At 37.1% G+C, this 13,487-nt stretch overlaps 1 long non-coding RNA gene across 1 annotated transcript in view; it reads right to left on the bottom strand.

Annotated features, from left to right (window-relative positions):
* Positions 1-237: 237 nt before the first annotated feature.
* The window catches only part of LOC131086738 (uncharacterized), a 99,593-nt gene continuing 86,343 nt past the window's right edge, over positions 238-13,487 (bottom strand). The window contains exons 2-4 of the long non-coding RNA XR_009114798.1: positions 4,606-4,757; positions 1,972-2,084; positions 238-335 (exon numbers count right to left, since the gene is read on the bottom strand). This is a non-coding gene — a long non-coding RNA (uncharacterized LOC131086738). The remainder of the gene's footprint in view (positions 336-1,971; positions 2,085-4,605; positions 4,758-13,487) is intronic.

The following is a 13,487-nucleotide window of genomic DNA, read 5'->3' as shown; positions in this document are numbered from 1 at the left end:
ACAGAAAAGCACATTTAAGGCACAAACCAGTTATAGTGATATATATCTTCTAGAACAAAAAAATAACAATTTTTTTTTTGTGAGGAGGTATTGTGAAAGGCTGAAACCCATACATGTACCTCCAAGTAATCCATAAGCACTACATTTGTAAAAAAACCCCGGAAGATCTGAATTTACATAAATAATTAGTGATAAAACAGCTGGGATATTCTCAGAGATAAAGCCACTTACTGGAATGTTGGTTTTGTGGCCACCCTGAGCTGGGATAAGCTGGTTTTCCTGGGGGTGATTTATCATGGCAGAGATGGTACTTTCTATTCTTAGTAGTTGCCTCCCTATAAGAACCATAGAAACAAATTTATCAATTGATTTTAACAGCACTGCAATTAGATATTCATTTATTGGCACTCAGGGGTAGTTATAAACCTGATATTAAGAAAATGTCCTTCCATGCAACTAAATTGAAGCTGGAAAACTGTGATCTAGAAGTAATCCAGATTCCACAATATCAAAACCTATGTTCTTCCTCTTCGTATTTAAATCTATAGCAACAAGAGAGATTCTAGGTTTTTTCAAAATTATTATTATTTTGATAGAAAGAGTCCTTGGATACAGGATCCTCAAAGAGAAAAAAAAAATTAGACAGGGAAAGCAAATGAGTCATAAGGGCATGATTTCATTTGGAACAGGTCATGCAAGATTAGTACCCTGGGCTGCCCAAAGCTAAAATTTAACTATCATAACTGTGAGCATCAGGTTTGAAAAGGATGAATGTGTGAGAAAGCGCAGGAGGGGGTTTCTTTCATTTTCTCTGCTTTTGGGAAGAAGGATGTGTGAGGAGAATACAAATCCACTGATTCATACCTATCTATTAGTCATACCTCTGTTGTGCTGGTTGCTTATTCTGTAGACATTCTCTGTTGTATAAATAAGGTGCACTGCCGCAGGGCTTAATATAGTATGTCTTTATAGCTTTGTTTTCCTAGTTTTGTTTCTAACCCCTGATCGTTCTGCACTTTCTTTCACATACTTTGTAATTCAGCTAAAGAATTTTGTAACACAAAAATTTGTGTCATTTACTAGTACTTTCCAATGAAGAATTGTTGGATTTTTAACCACTATGGCCATCCATTACCTAAAGAAAAGGATCTGTTTCTTTATCATGTTTTAGAGCAAAAATATTTTCAACGAATGCAACATTTGAAGAAATACAGAGATATCTTTTAAAAATTATTTATTGTATGGACAGGTGTTTATTTCTAAAACAAGACAGAAAAGAACAGGAGAAGAGAAAAGGAGAAGAGAAAAGGAGAAAAGAAAAGGAGAAAATAAAAGGAGAGAAGAAAAGGAGAGAGAGAGAAAGAGATTACACGTTGACTAACACAAAGCAGAATGCTTTTAAAAAATAAATTTTAATGATTTTTTCCCCTTTGAACAACCAGTTGAAGGAAAAGCATTGGCTTGGCTGCAGTTTTTGATGTAAAAACATCATTTTGAATTAGGCTAAAAGATATGCCATGTGAGCTTCAAAGAAAATATTGGAGAGAAGCATACAGGAAAAAATTAAAAACTTCCTTGCAGGGATTTCTAATCTCTGTACATATATTATTTAAAGCTTTGCAAAAGACTAGTTTGCAGTGCTGAATAATTATTTTGCATGTACTTGTTCAAATATTCCCTCTTCTGTTTGCTTGTGTTTTCTATTTTGATTTGCTAGCAATACTTTTTGAGTAAAAAAGAAAATTATATGCACTTTTTAACCTAAAATGCAGAACTGACCATAACATTGGTATTTTTATCTATCTGTTTGTACCATATGAATGCAGAAGAAATTTGACAATTTAAATAGCCAAGCTCACAGTTAAAAACTCATTAGTGATATGTGATTTGACAAGGAAGAGGTTTTACAGGGATATGTGATTGCACATGCATTGACTTTCACATTTCAAGTCAAGGGTACAATAAACTCACCTGATGTGGTTTTGAACTTATCAGTTGTGACTGGTGTAGAAATGCAATGCTGGTGACTTCACCTCCAACAGACACTGAGCTTTCCTGACTCCAGTACACTCCATTCTTTTAACCTTGACAAGAAAATAGGGAAGCAAGAGAATTAAAATGATAATTTGCTTCTGGAAGTTAAAGATCTTTTTTTCTCTAGTAAAAATTGGGGGACATATATTTTTTGGGGTTTTTTTCAGATTCTAATGAAACCTCAAAATAAGTCTTGCATAAATACCACCAACCAATATTTCTCCAAAGCAAAACACACAAAATTGAGAACCTGCTCTCCAAGGGAAATTTGCCCTAGCTTCACTTGGACATTTGTCCCAATACAAGTCAACAGTGTAGGATTTAGCTCAGTAAACATTCAACTGATGACCAAGCAGGCCAGCTTCCTGTGTCAATTTTATGGGCACAACCATAACATGCTGATAAATAGTATCATCATGTTCTTGGTTTTATCTAGTTAAAAGGAAAAATGAGTTCCCAGGAGTTCCCTGGCTGGGAGACACATGTAAATCCCCCTCTCTCCTATGAATACTGCCCAGAGTAGCCATCTAAACATCTGTGGGATCAACACAGACCCTCTCATTTACTAATATGAAGTAGATCTGAAACCTACAAGGCTTCCAACATCATCCCTTAGAGAAGGAGATGTCACAAATTTGGCCAGACCACGACAGCAGCAGAAGCATGAGACTCTTTTGACCCTTTGTCAGGCACCAGGCTTCTCTTTCTGAAACAAAAGACACATCTCTGCTGTGTCTGTGTGGCATCTTTGCTTTGTTTAGTGATTGCTACAGAAATTGCCTTTGCATTAATTCGTCATGCCTCAGTCTGGTTATGGCCATTGCATGCAAACCTAATCATCTTTTACTGCAGATCTCATTCTAGAGGGAGGAGAATAAATGGCTTTTTTTGTTTAGTTTTTCTGGATTTATGTATATAGTTTTTCCAAAAAAAGTTTCTCTCCTTCATGGCAAGAGCACCTGATCTTTGGGTCTATCTCACAGAACATTCTTTGAGATACTGTCTTGGCTAGAGGCATTCAACTCTGCCTGTTTTGCATGTCTATTTTAAAAATAAAAGCTTTTCCTATTCTTTTAATTCTGGTAACATTAATTCAAGTCTGTGTCAAACACGAGTCATTGACAGATTAAAGTGAATGTGTCACAGTGAGATTACCATGAGCATAAAACAGTGCCCAGCATGTGCCGCTTCCCTTTGCTGTGGGCTCAGATCAAACTACAGGATTATACAGATAGGCCTGCCTTGATACAAGATACAGAACCTCTTATTCATCCAACACAAACTAATGGGGGAAAATATGAACTCTTATTTAATGTTTTCTAGGATTCATTTAAATTCTATGTCTTTAGTGGAGCTGGAAAAGTTTCATTTAAGATTGGAGGGTACAGGGTAGAACAGCCCAAGGAGGGTTCCTGTAATATTGCAATGGAACTGAAATACATCAAACCACTGTGGCCTGCAGTATCACCCAGGAAATATTTTAGCCTCATGAAAGCGAGTAGTGATATCTGAAATTGTCCTAAAAGAACATAAGAATAAAATTTCAATGAAATAAAATTATGAGTAGAGTTATCTAGTATTTATCCAGTCATTAAACAAGGAAATTTTACATCCCAGTTCTTCAGCAGAAAAGTTATGAAAAAAATTTTGAGCCCCCCAAAAAAACCAATGATGAAATATCCTACCTATATTTTTGTTCAATAAATACCAAAGCTTCCTAGTTAACCTTTAAAAAAAAAACATGCATTCTTGCTTTTACAGGTTTTGATTGGCTTTTTCTGTTTTGCTTTGGAGAGAGTTTTTTATTACTTCGAGGTAAGATTATTGAAATCAGCAGAAAGAGACCCAATAATAACAAGTTCAGAATTAAGTCAATCTGCTGGCATTTCAAAGTAAGCAAAGTAGGCAAAGCTTTAAAACTGGTACTCTGTCATACCCAAACAGCCTCATCTCCTCCATTGTCCCCTTAAACATCTACACTGAGACTGTTTTCTTCTAACAAAATCACCTGGATTCAAAGCAATTATTAATATAGCCAGATTAAGAAACTTTGTAGACCAGCGGTAATCTTCATTATAACTTGATCTATTTCATGGTTCCAGCAACATGTTAGGTGCTTTTTGACATGAACTGCAAACTACTAATCCAGGGATAACAGCTATTGACACTGAAGCTGTGAGTCAGGATGAAAGGGCTTTTGGTGCCACACATTTGCAGCTGCAATTCACTCTGTGGTAGCTTCTTTCCACAGAGAAAATGCTGTTGGATACATTTAACTTTCCCCTACTCCTAATGCAAAGAAAAGAAATCAGAGATATTATAATTCGGTTTGGTTCTAATCCACAGAAAATGAGGAGGAAAAAAAATCCATTATAATTAGAACCTTTACAAGTTAGTTTTCTTTGAGCTGAATTTGCAGGGAATAAAAAAATAAAAAGCACTTCCTATCATTATCACACCACACCATGATAAGAAATGTACCCTTAGACAAAGACATTAGACCTGTGACTCTGAACTGGGACATTTATATGATTAAGTTTCCTTGCAGATTCATGTTAGCAAAATACCTACCTTTGCAAGTAAGCCTAGCAAAACACAGTACACTGAGACAGAAGAGGAAAGTTTGCATGTGGCAAAACATTCAATGGAAAGGAGACACTGAGTAACTCCATCCTGTGATTTGGCAGGTTGGTGGGAGGATTTTAAAAATATCCCCAGCCTACCTATAGAAAAAAAGAGAAAAGTATGATTTTAAGAATTCATGCAATACCTTCCCATTTTGGATCAAATTCTCCCTCAGTACACTAACTCCTTGGATTTTGTAGCACCCATATTGCCTACCAGACAGGCTTTAGGCAGTTTCTGGTCATCATGTGATGCTATTCCATACTGCAGAGAAATAGCTAATGAAAAATGACCAGTACATTTCCAGTTCTTGTGCTTCACTTCTGTATTTCAAAGGTTTTTTTAACTGATTCCAGTACAGAACAAAATGGTGTTCAGAAGGAATGGCACAAGAAACTATCACTGCTCATTAACTGCTGGGGTCATTATGGAGGATTCCCTATGCTGCTGAAAGAGAAACCCACACAGACTACTCTGATTTTATCACCTGACAATAGAAAAGAGGAAATTCAATTCAACAACTGATTTTGAAAAATTACTTTTTTTTGAAAACGTATCTTCCCCTGTTTTATTTGTACTAAGGAATGGAGAAGAGATCTAAATTTAAGTTTATTAGAAAATGTTTGAAGAAGGCAGTTATTTTTTTACAGCCTCCTAATGTGTATTGGATGACTGTATATTGTATTACTGATACCATTAAAGACCAAGGGGATTAAAAGAACTACTAAGAACATCATAAGATAAAACATAATAGTTGGCTAGAAATAAAGGCCTTTCCCTCATGCCCTCAGAGACTATTCTAATTTTGTGGGGGGTTTCCTTTCCATTTTCTCATATATTTATAATTTCTTACTTCTCTAAATATATATACATTTTCAAAGATATTAAGTCTCAGTATGAGACTTTTCAAAATACAGAGGTTTTGTAGAAAGTATCAGGCAAAGTATCAGGGAGCAAAGGTCCTGTATTTTCTGATCAAACTCAGTGTCAGACCTTTCACTAACTTCACAAATGATCAAGTTCCATTTTCTTACTTGTCTGTCATCTGAGTGGTAGACTGATCCAAGCAACAAAGTTTTTAGCACCATATGGCTCCCTGGATAATCCAGCACACTCACTTTGAAGTTTGTTATCTTCAGTAACAGGTTTAGACCCAAATTCTTAAATATACACAGGCTGTGCTTACCCTACTATTGTGTCCATTTTTTCATTTATTATTCCACTAGGTTCCTGTAAAACAACTTTTTGCAAGACTTATTTCTCTAAACCAAAAAAATCTGAACCCGTTAAACCAAAGTCTTTAGGACTTGGGATTCAGAACTTGTGACAATGAGTTCTGTTGAAAAAAGAATGTGGTGAGCTACACTTATAGAAGTAGGAAACAAATACATCAAGTCACACTTATACTTGAACCAAAACACATATTTTGTTTTCCAAATGCTAAATACTGATAGTATTCACTACTCTACTTTATCACCCATTCCAGCTCATATGAATGCAGAATTCAGTACTCCAAGTCCATGAAATGCAAACAAAGTGCACACAAAGGAAAATGAGAGCATTACCATATTCAATAGTGTTTCTTCCAAAATGTTTGATTAAATAAAGTTTTCCTTGATGATCTTGATCTTTTTTATTTACATAATATACTCTGAACTACTCCCTTGTTCCAACACTGACATATCTAGAAATTTATAGAGCGAAACCAACATACCACATAAATCAGAGATATTTGCTAACTTCATTTGTCTTAGAGAATTTCTCTTCCCTAACTTTGGGAAAAGGCTGGACCTTCGTGAGGCAATTATCCTGAGAGAGAACATGCTCCCATAAGGCAGCAAAAAAAGGAAAGATATTCTTCGGATACCATTAAATTATCAAATCAGTAACTTGGTGACCCAGATAGGGCTCTATATAAATGTGTCACCCATATTAAGTCTGTCACCTAGCTGGACAAGGGCTGTATTGCCAATACTGAATACTGTCAGAGCCAAAAAACTCAAAAAAGCTAGGAAATTTCATATTAATCTGGTCTTATTTTAGACTACTGTAGGAAAAGTCATTCACACAAAGGAATATTTTTCTAGACAAATCACTGCTGCTTGAAAATATGGAAACCAGGGAAGATAAAGAAGGCTGATGAAATGTGCATACTGTGCAATTCCCTTCTTGCTTAGCCTTAGATAAGATCAAATATTGAATACTACCTTTAAATAGACATGAAATATTGCAGGCAACAACAAATACAGGAGCATTAGTGTATGGTCCAATAATATCATATTTTTTACTATTCAAGTTTACTATTTAAAGTTTGAATGCATCCAAACAGAGCCTTCACCTGAGGTGCACAGAGGAGCCCTGGCTCTGTGCCAAGTCATAAGCACAAGCCCTTATTCCTGGACGAGTCCTTTGTCCAATTCAAGGAACTCCAGCTGACCTGGGGTTCCCTGGGGCTGTGTGCCATGAGCAGGGGATGGGTTAGCAAAGAGTAACCAGACCCACCTGCTGGGGAAGAGCACTGCAAGCATCTCTGACAGAAACCCAATGCCAACAAGGATAATTTCTTTTGCAATAAAAAGTTTTGAAGGAAAGTAGAGGATAACAAATTCATAGGAATTAATAATTTAAAACCTAGGATGCTGTGAATTCTCTTCTTCAGCTGCTGAACTTTATAGTTTTTTGTATACTCAGAGCAATTCTTTTTAAATTCAGATTACATATTTCCACTAGGGTCCAGATTCTGAAGTGCTTATTCAGAAATTGTTTTAGGTAAAAGTCCTACTGAAGCTGCTGGGGATTTGATTTCAATTGAAACTGCATAAATACTGAGTGCAGACTTCTGGATTTCATCCTCTAGAGTAATAGACTGTGTAAACTAGAAAGAATGATTGGAAGGTCTAGTAAGGAACCAGCACATTCTTTGAAGTAATTAATATTTTTCTTATGAAAACACTAATCATTGTGATGCCTGTGACAATTATTTTCAGGGAAAAATAAAAGAGAATACCTATTTAATTTCTAAATACTTTGAAATTGAGATCTTAATTTATAAGACTGTCTTGCTGTTGTACCAGTGTTTATATATATATATATATATATATATATATATATACCAGCCCATTATACAGTCTCATCCTTTTATATTTGTGGATAAACAAATTTAGCATTCCTACACCTCTGTAATTAACATATAAGTGCTGATTGACTACATTACTAAAACTTTCAGCTTCAGATAAATATGCCAACAACTTCACTAATGAGAAAACAATGCACAAACCCCATTTTGTTTTTCTGAAAAACAATCTCAAAAAATAACCTGTGGCTGAGACAGGTTCTGAAGCCAAAAATCACCGATCCCCACAACAACACACAGAGATCTAAACCAAAAATCCTTAGTGGTTTATAGTACTAGTAGGTATGCATAGATGGTGATCTGTTATGTATTAGCTCAGCAGAAAACATCTACAAGTCAATATTCATCATAATATTCTTTCAAAAAATACTAATATGAGCTCCTGGTACTCTGACATATGCCATTCTATTGTACAAGTGTTAGAAAAATGGCCAAGTTGTACAGAAGTTATTCACATGGATAGCAGATGCTGCCTTTAGTAGGGTTCTTAGTATGAGTTATTTATCCAGGCTATAAAATGTCAGTCTGACTCTCTCTATGTGTTAGTACACAGCAAGTTACGTTATTTACATTAAATGTGAAGTATAATACAAAGTATTATATTTACATAAAGCAGAGCATCTCTGGCAAACTGTTAGGCAAGTAGGTGGGAGGATGATTATTCTAGATATATAAAGGGTATGAAACTCAGGGACATATGGTGGTTGCCCCATGATTCAATAAAACACAGCGAAGCCAACACTTGATAGAACAAGAACTTGACTAAGAAAAATTCTCCTTAATGATCAAAATTCTCATCAGCAAGTTTTTATCCATTCTTTTTTTTTAATTTACCATCATGTTTCTCTTTCTAGAAATTTTTACATATCTCTGCAGACAGAGAAAACTGAAGTTAAAAGAGAAGCTCCATTCCATTGACTTCCACAAGAAAATGGCATTCTTTTCAAACTAGCTTGAATTTAGTATTTTTTCATCAACTATAGACATATTGTTGATATTTATAAATTGGTTATATATCAAACCAGTTCAAAACTTTAAATTTAATCATAGAGTAAATATGCCTAATCTCCATACTAGCTACAGAAAAAAACTAGAAAAATTCTGATGCTCCTCTGATAATAGCTTTAAGATTCCCAAAAGTAGGTCTTTCCAACGAACAGTTGTAACTTCAAGTGAAATGATTTGCTGGGAGCCATTAGTATCAAAGATAATTCCTTTCCTTTGTTTTCCCTCGATCTTCCTAAATTCCTTCTACAGAAATCTTTGTCCCCAGAGCAGAAGAAGGGAACAGCATGATCTAAAAGCTCAGTAGTTTTGCCTGGAACCTCAGTTCACCCATGGTCCATCTCACATGCCCTCTATGGCATTATGTGCAATCCATACACAGTCTCCATTCTGCTCTGCATCCACCCAATCCTCAGCAGAGCAGCAGCATTCCGAGTGCATTTTCCCACCTCAGAGTGGATTTTTACCCTCACAGAAATCCAGTGCTGCTCCTTACCTAGACATTTCTGATGGAAGTTGTGCGTGAGTTAAACAATCTTGAAATTATCAAAATGTAAAGAAACACCAGCACGAGGCCAGGGTCACAGGGCAGCAGTCACAGTGGCTCAACTTCTGTGGTCAGGGATCAGCCTGAGTGCAAGGTGGGGGCCCAAAGAGTTTGGAGTGGTTGTTAAAAAGAGTTGTGAAACTTAGCAAACAGCATTACATCTTCAGAAAAAAAAATATAACTGAGCAGTCAGTGTGATCTTACAGGGCAAAATCCGTAACTCCCAGATATCAGAGAAGAGTGTGCCTCTTTTATCCCCAACACCCAGGAATACAGACAAGCACCGATTTTGAAAGGTATCTTACAACACATGATGTTAAATCTGGAATCAAACATCAACAAGAGGATTTTTTTTATGTAAATCTTTGAACAAAATTAGTCTTTTTTCCTCATACCCAAATATTATAATATTTTCAAAGTTTTTTATTAATAAATAGCATTACTTGCTAATATGCTACCACATATATTTTAAAGATTATGTCATACACATAACAAATGTAAAAAAATGTTGCTTGCTTGTTTTGTGGAAAGGATGAGTTTGAAGGAGCCTCCCTGCTCTAAATACAATAGCTGTTATCTTTTCCTGTATCTTTTATTGATCTGTGGATATGGATAAAAGAAAGCTATTTTTAAAAGACAATGTGACCAAACAGATGTTTGCTTTTCTCATTTTGTCAAAAATTCAGAAATGTAATTTCAATAATTTCCATTAACAAGAAATGCCTACTTTCCAGTAGGAACATGGTTTTACTGGTTAGATTGCTCAGCTCAGATATCTGCATCCTTCTCAATGCTGTACATTCATTGACAGATATGCTTACCCAAATAATATTGACCTTACCTGTGTGTGCATATTTGAGACCAAAACCACTCTAATTAGCTTTTGTTTAAGAATACTTTGTTAGGGAACAGAACTAAGAACAATTTTTTTCAGGTCTTCATAAAGGACTTATGTGGTAAAACAATCATCAAAATCCTTTCTATCCAACATAACACTTCAACACTTACTCAAACATATTATATGCAAGTTAGTACTTAGTAAAAAATTCTTCCCAGTGTTGAGATCACTTCAGCATAGAGAGCAGAGAACCATCACAAACATTCTCACAATTGCATCAGCTGTGACCTCAGACTTGGGTCTGTGAGGAGCTGGAGAGCACAGATCATTTTCCTGTCCAATCATCCCCTCTCTACTCCTCCCCAGCTCAGTGTGCTCTAGGCTACCACAGGAGCTGGTATTACTTTTGTGACAGAAGAGAAAAAAATATATTGTTAGCAAAATCAATAAATTAAGAAATATTAACACTTTTGATTATTTAGCTAAGTATTTTGAAGTATTATTATTTTTCAATATGTCAAGATATTGCTCCCATAATGTGGAACAAAGGAAGCAATCAACCATAACAAGCACTTGTTTGGATGTCCTTGTTCAGTTTTCAACACTACTCTAGTTCACCTTACCTTGAAAGCATTGTAAATTTTTGAAGGAAAGTTGGCATGCAAAAATACAGCGCAAAAATTTCTGATTTTAAAGTAAAGGGTAATTCCCTAAAATCATAAAGTGTTGAACCTTCAACTCCAACTCTTCCTGAAGCAATTAAAGAAATTTCATTTAGTTTTACAACAAGTCCATGAGGCCGTTCTCTTTCCATATAAGCAGCAAAAGACTGACCACTAGACTTGAACTAAAGCTTTCCCAAATAAGGAACCTGTCTCAAAACCAGAACAGGAACCCATTTAATAAGAGATGTCTTTCAGGTTACTCAGCATTAGTCTTTCTCTACACATCATTCAATTATTCACATCAGCATCTTTACTCATTTGAACCACATGAAAACTTAAGGACCTGATAGTTTGTGACAGGACCCCAGCTTGGCCTCAGGTTTCAATTAGACCTGCCTAAACCTTCTAACTTTACAGCAGATGATCAAAAAGTTTCTAAACTCAGCACAGGAAGATGTTTTTAAAATCTATCTCCAAATGGAGAAAAGCCCAAGTGGATGGTCTGAGCAGAGAAAGGTGAAGTGATCAGGGCCCATGGGCTCAGAAGCAGAAGAGGTTTGTCTGCTGGGGTTTGATGTCTCTGGGCTGCTCTCAGGCATTCCCCTCACTCCAGCAGACTGCAGAAGAGGTTTGTCTGCTGGGGTTTGATGTCTCTGGGCTGCTCTCAGGCATTCCCCCTCACTCCAGCAGGCTGCCCAGACCCCCATGCACACCCTCAGAAGCTGCAGTCCCTTGCTGACATCTCCCTGCGGGTAACTGTGGGCAGAGCACTTCTCCTGCCCAATGCCATCCCTCAGCCACCCATGGCTCCTGAAACTAAGGCAAGAGCCAGGGGAAAAAGCCATAATATGATGATGTCCACTTGCCTGTTTTGGCATCCAGAAGGGCAGCAGCAGGTGCCAGGACTGCTCAGCTCCCCTTCCAGGTCATGCCAGCAGCCCAGACTTTCACGTTTCTGGCTGCTGGGTTTGGCTGTGCTCCAGGCTCAGCCTCAAGTGACCTCCCAGGCCTGGAGAGGAAGGTGGCAGGCACCTTCACCCCTTTCCCCACCTTTCACTAACGCCACACGCAGGCTGGGCACCCAGGGTTGGAGGTGCAGGCTGGGCGGGGAGCACGAGCCAGGCCCCAGCAGCACCAGGCTGTGGCTGCTCAGGGAGCTGCAGCCTCAGCAGAGCTGTGCACAGGCCTCAGCTCGCCCAGCATGGGGCACCTCAAGAAGATGCACTCACAGAGAGGTTACAAAATCCAGTTCAACACAGCCATGGGAACCAGGTATTTGATGGGGAGCCTACAAGTCCCTCTCACCAAGCAGCTGCTACTGAAAACCCAAGGATGCTCAGGAGGTGAACCAGGGCACTTGAGCTGGAGCCAGGGTGGCCCCAGGGTTCCCCTGGCACCAAGTTTTCCAGGCAAGGGAAGAACTCAGCAGCCCTGTTCTGTAACTGACCCTCCTGAACTGAGTTAGAAGAGGCAATCCCAAAACTTATTACAGAATCGAAGAAATAGTAAAATCTTTGATAGCAATACACATTTTCCTCCTACAGCATTCAGTTTACAATGTCCACATATGCTTTTCAGCAGCATAAAGCAGATAAAAAGACTAATCTTTTTATCCTACAAATACAGCTAGTTCTTGCCACCTAACCGCAATAATTAATTTAAAATTACATTTTATGTCCTGTGTCTATAGTTTACCAGTGCTGAAGATTTCAGACAAGACCAAAATAGGCAGGTGGAGGAGAGCTGTTTTGTACTGTATGTTTTCAAGCATTAATAGTATCATTTGCATGCTAAAGAAATGAAATTTTGATTTTGAAGAGGCCACTAAGGATTAATTTAATGATTTGGACAGCGTTTAGACTGCTTTGCAGTGGGAGTGAAGGTTAAAAGGTACATCTTGATAAATATTTAAAATCTCCAAACTTTTTGGTGTAGAGCCAAGTGATTTGAAGTCCACAGTTCTGTTACCTATATAGCAAAATTTTAACTTACTTGAAATTTATATTTCTGATCTATAAATCCTGAGGTGTTGTACATGGCTGAATTTTTATCTAGTGATTTATAACAACATTTTAAACTTTCCCTTGGTGCTTTTTCAACACCCTTCTCTAATTCCCCAAGACTTGATGTTCTCATGGAGAAGAGATACAAGGTTTCTGTTTCCAGTAGGATCTCTTCCCTTTCAGTTCAGGATGCAGACCCAGCAATAACTAAATGGAGCTGTTGAACAGCTCATTCCAGCAGCTCACAGGAAAAAAAAATTATTAACTTATGGTAAATAAACATTTTTGAGTGCTGTATACATTGATTAGTTGACATCTGGTATTCCCATCACACACTGTCAAAACACAGAACCAGCCCATATGCAAGAAGGGTTTGGCAGCAAAGCACATTTTGTAGAGCATCAGCTTTCTTTTTCTATCAGATGAATTCTCCTTTCCCTATAAATGATACATTACAAGAAATCTGTTCAAAATACAACTAAACTGAGTCATTTTTGTAAATATCTCTGTAGGACACCATTAGTTTATAAGGAGTATAAAAGTTATACGTACAAGCAATAAGTACAAGCAAAACTATGCAATGATCTCATAAAAGAAAGGGCAAGACCATCTAGTCTTTCAGGAAAAATACTGGAAG

This window comes from Melospiza georgiana, chromosome 9 (assembly GCF_028018845.1).
Source record: "Melospiza georgiana isolate bMelGeo1 chromosome 9, bMelGeo1.pri, whole genome shotgun sequence".
Lineage (NCBI taxonomy): Eukaryota > Metazoa > Chordata > Aves > Passeriformes > Passerellidae > Melospiza > Melospiza georgiana.
This window is presented reverse-complemented; position numbering and strand designations above follow the sequence as displayed.